The sequence below is a fragment of the Triticum dicoccoides genome, chromosome 3B, assembly GCF_002162155.2.
Source record: "Triticum dicoccoides isolate Atlit2015 ecotype Zavitan chromosome 3B, WEW_v2.0, whole genome shotgun sequence".
In the NCBI taxonomy this organism is placed as follows: Eukaryota; Viridiplantae; Streptophyta; class Magnoliopsida; order Poales; family Poaceae; genus Triticum; species Triticum dicoccoides.
This window is the reverse complement of record NC_041385.1, coordinates 19,690,846-19,696,216: the sequence shown is the minus strand read 5'-3', so window position 1 is coordinate 19,696,216 and position 5,371 is coordinate 19,690,846. Positions and strand designations below refer to the sequence as shown.

Here is a 5,371-nt window from a genome sequence, read left to right as displayed (position 1 = left end):
GTTGTTGTATGGGCCTCTCCTCATAGTGCTATTAATTACAAGTTGAAAGCCTCCAATGTGAAATTTATAACTCGTGAAAACTATTTGTTTTTCCTGAGTAAATTATACGTGTCCTAAGCTTTTTGGAGACCTCAACACTGAAATATTTGGACCTCCAAGAAACATTGTTTGGAAGAAACTACCTTTACATTAAATCACATCTGTTCTATTTCATTTTTAAAAAGGGTGGGTTCGTCATTTTTTATTAATTCAGGTCTAACTACAAAAACAATGTTGCAACTCAGAAGCCACGGGTAGAAGCCTCAAAAATAATTTTAACCTCTCCTGCCTCATATTAATTTAACCTGATGAAATATCTATACATTACAGCTCATGATCATTGTTGATGATGCTGGTGGTCTCATTCCAAAGATAAGCCACTCGCCGTGGGATGGCGCCACACTAGCGGATTTTGTGTTCCCCTTCTTCCTCTTCGTCGTGGGAATCTCATTGGCCTTCGCCTACAAAGTACTACTATTGCTCATAATATTAAATTGTCAAACACTAATACCAACTCACGGCTAAACCAAGTTTTGTGCAGAGGGTGTCAAATAGAGTGTCGGCAACCAAGAAGGCCGTGCTAAGAGCTGCAAAGCTCTTTCTTCTAGGCCTATTGCTTCAAGGTAAATACACATGCGTTTAGCTAGCTAGCGGCCTTCATCAGAAGACATGCCAACTGTGGTATTTTGGCCATCCTATCAATTTGATTACAAACATAGTCTGGTTTACTGCATGATTGTTCGTCCACACACTATAATAGTGTCACAACCCTATAATAATATAATGTAAATAGTTGCATTAGAGGTAATCATGCATCATGTTTTAATTCAAAGAAATTTGAGTTGAGGAATATTTCAAAGTATCGAATTAAATAAAGCGCTAAAACCCTAAAAATGTATTCAATGAACCCAAAATGCTCTTCCTTAATGTTTCACAAAAAGATATTCTTAAATTTTAGTAGAGTAGTTTATTATACAACTCTAGCGATCATAATATAATATATTCTTACATTAGTTATACAATGGTGGCGTAAATTATAGATACTAAAGGTGGAGTAATAATTTGCTCATGAAAATAAAAGTACCCTTTTTAGCAATAGAAAAATCCAAGTGGTTCTGAAAGCAAACATTTTATAGTTGTAAAACTATGAACTTCTATTTTCAAGGTGGCTTCTTCCACAACATACATGATCTTACATATGGGGTTGATATTGGCAAGATACGGTTAATGGGTGTCTTACAGGTACCAATTATCGCCAACCTATCATTACAAACATAATTCTTTGTTTGGTCACACACACAGCAATTTTATTTTTCACTTTCATGTAAAGAACAAGAGGGAGATCTGTGCATGTGATTCAGCACAACAAGTACCGATTTATTTGATATATCTCACTTGATGTAGAGAATTGCAATGGCATACCTAGTGGTGGCACTATGCGAAATCTGGCTACGGGATGGTGGAGAAGGTGGCATAGGCTCTGACTATGCAATAATCAAAAAATACCGATGCCAGCTGTGAGCATAAGACACTAACCTATACAAACTCGTTGTATTTAAGTTACTTAACTAGTTAATTTGCCTTGTTATTATTCACATATTTCATCCCTTCAATTCTTTTTGCAAAGTCTTGTGGGTTTAGTCCTCACGACCACATACATGGTGATTTTGTACGGTTTGCCCGTGCCGGACTGGGTATATAGTGTCACATCATCGAACTCAACCATGAATCATTTTGTGGTAAGCTTTCACTTCTAAAAATTCTTAGTCCTTTCGTATTCGTATGCATTTCTGTCTTAAGAACCTTTGTTGTTGTTTTTTCTTTGATTAAATGCAGGTGAAATGTGGAGTGAGAGGGCATACATGACCAGGTTGCAATGTCGTTGGCATGATCGACCGAAGTATATTTGGAATCCAGCATCTTTATACACGCCCGGTCTATCTCAAAACAGAGGTATATATTCAATCAAATAGTAACCACAACAGATAGTGGGGTCATGAAATTCTAGATATCTTGTTTGTTTAATATTCCTAGTACTATCGTGACAAGTTCTCTCATCTTTCCATTTGGAACTTGTAGTGGTGTAGCATTGACTCCCCCAACAATGGACCGCTCCCGTCTGACGCGGCACCATGGTGTGAAGCCCCTTTCGATCCAGAGGGCCTCCTAAGGTGTGGAAGTAGTGTCATCTTCCTCAGCTAGCCATTGACCAATTGAAGATGCATCTGAATCTCACTATATGCTAATCATCTTCATGTACAATGTAGCTCCTTGATGGCAATAGTCACCTGCTTGGTCGGGCTCCAGTTCGGACATGTCATCATCCACTTTAAAGTATATATATCCTTCTCCCTCACCAGAATCTCGGTTTTCCTTTCATATATGGCCACTGGATTTTACTCTCTCCCTGACTAAGCAACTCCGGGGGACTTTTCATGGCAAAAGTTGTTGCTTGTCTCAAATGAGGAAACCATTACTTTCATGGGTGATTCAGTTTGTTTGTCATTTAAACTTGTTGCTATGAAATGTCCAGAGACCAGCCCAATATGTTGTTATGCGTTAGTTCACCGTCAACAAAATCCTAGTTCCCGATGATTAACTCTACATCATTCGTGCAGGAGCATGATGAGAGAATGGTGCGGTGGTCCCTCTCGGCGCTGAGCTTATTGGCTCTAGGCTTCTCACTCGACTTGTTTGGTAATTATTTTGCTGATTAATTAATTATCTTGTGGATGCAAAAAAATAAGTTTATGACTTTGTAAACATCATGATTAATGATGTGCTTTGGGTTGACATATATGCAGGGTTGCGCATGAACAAGTCATTATACAGTCTTAGCTACACATGCGTAACCGCCGGCACAGCTGGCCTTTTCTTCACGGGGATCTATCTGTTGGTTTGTTACTATAAACAAAAGGAGTTTAAATATTTGATTTTTTTATTAATTATAAAAATCTACTATTAATCCCACATTCCAAAACTTGAGTTTATATTTCATCTCTCAACTCTAAAACTAGACGAATAAAAACCTCACCCATGAAAATAAAGGATTGCTACTCTAAGGGTGTTCCGATGGTACGTAGTAGCTGGCATTGGACCACCCAATAAAGTTAACAAACAAAATCTTCAAGAAAGCATACGAAAAGCTGCGAGTTTTTTAGAAATAATCCCAAAACTTAATTAAAATAAAGATTAAACAATCACAAAATATAGAAATTTAGGAGAAGGAGAAAACTATTAAAAGTAACACATAAATTAGGAACATGGTGGTTTCGACTATCTATTATTTTACATTGTATGTAAAATTTTAATTGATTTATAATGGTATGTCTTATTTATATGTTTTTACTCCAATTTTCTTGAGTTTATTTATTGAGCATAGGAAACCACTTTCACATTATCCAAAACATCCGCAGAATAGTCTCATGAGTGTAATGTGTCTGGTTTTGGTTGATCGGTTTAGGTTTTGGTGGTTCGGTGCAATTTGACTAGTTTAAATATTTACACATTAAATCTACTCTAATAAAAAAGCTAAATATGAATTAGAGAAGAGGAAACTGAGAAACAAAAGCGTTGGAGTCATGCATGTTTTTGGTTGCCTTTGGAGCACTGCCTTGAACATTTGTAGGACACAGTTCAGTCTGGAGAGCATCACAGACGTAAATGCTTGGATTGAGCATGCCCTTGCAGCATGAAAAAAAAGTTTTGTCATGCACATGGAGTAGGATTTATCTCTAATATTTCACTTGATTCTCTCCATTTTATGTAATAAATATTATTTTTTTAGGTGGACGTGTACGGTTACAAGAGGCCGGTTCTCCCAATGGAGTTGATGGGAAAGCATGCCCTAATGATTTTTGTTCTGGTAGCATGCAACGTCGCGCCAATCCTGCTCCAGGGGTTCTACTGGAGGGTACCAAATAATAACCTTGTAAGGCACCTAAATTCTCTTCAATACCTTCTTTTCCAGGAATTTCTTTTTGATACTAATTTAACTAGTGATGTTTAAAAAAATGTTTGTGTATGTATGTCTGATGCCATCGCTTCTTGTCTGTTTGTTTTCTCGAACAGTTGAAACTCATTGGAACAGGCGATTGATCTTCCCAGTTGCAAGCTAGTTCAACTAATGCTAGAAGGAAGTGCAGCTGTATCAACTATCACGGCACAAAGCCAGCATCTATTTCACTTGAACTCAATGTGATTTTTCGTAAACCCCAAAGGAAATTCAATGTTTGGTTGTGAAGTTGAGCTCTCATCGTCTGGCTTCCTGATAGCATGTGTTAAGTAATGGTTCTTACGAACAGTGCTAGCTAAGTACAAGTCTGTGTATGTGTACTTTGTTGTGATTTTTGAAATAAAAGGTAGTTTAAGATTCTTTGCCTTATATCTAGATGATGCAACTGCAAAGAGTTCAGATTCCTACCTCTGCATTGTATATGTACACAACCAACAACATACAAACACACAAACGGAAACACACTGGATATTGTTGTCGTAGAGGCAACAGAAAATAGGGGGGTGGGGGTCGGTGGTCTCGTTCTAGCGTGACTTGACTTAATCCTATGTTGGGATAGGTGATGAAGAGAGTGTCTCTACTACAGGTCTACAGCTTGGATCGAAGACAAGGCCGCCTCAAGACCTCCCTTCCTTTGACAGGAGAAGTGTTCAACTAGTGCCTCAGGTCGAACACAAGGCCACCTCAAAATTCCCTCGTCGTCGTTCTGAACCATTCGAGGTTTTTTGAAGCTAGCTACTTTATCCAAGTCCTTCTCGTCAATCGAATGCCTCTCCCTTGAGTTATATTCAAGTGAGAGTGAATGATTACATGCCTATGTGGGGATTTATATAGGCTATAGGAGCGCTTGATACATGGCCAATATATCCATGGTGATGTAAAATTTGGTTGGGTGCTATGGTGGACTAACCCACTCACACCTTCACCTACTGAGCTTTTTTTTTCTCTTGTGCCTTCGTCTTCGGATTTTCCCTGTTAGCTCATTCTTCTCCTTTACTTGTTGACCATTACGAGTTGACTGGGCATTTGTTGACTTGATTTTGTCAATTTGCCACGTAGATTGATGTTGGACTAGATGGAATCCTAATGTAGACTTGACTATTCACACAACAGTGGAAAAAGTTTCAGTTGATAGATATAAAAGGAAGCTACGGACAGTGGTATAGCTCACCGGCACAATTCATGATTTCTCCCACATAAATTGTTCTGCATGTTCAACAGCTCTAGTAGTATAACTCGCTGAAAAAGAAATCAGCCGCTGCCAAATGACAGAGAATTTTGTTTCTGTCTTCAGATAACCAGACATCTGATCAGCCA

At 38.2% G+C, this 5,371-nt stretch overlaps 1 pseudogene; it reads left to right on the top strand.

The window, feature by feature from the left end:
- The first annotated feature begins 369 nt into the window (after positions 1 to 369).
- On the top strand, positions 370 to 4,322 carry LOC119280559 (annotated as a pseudogene).
- The last annotated feature ends 1,049 nt before the right edge of the window (positions 4,323 to 5,371 follow it).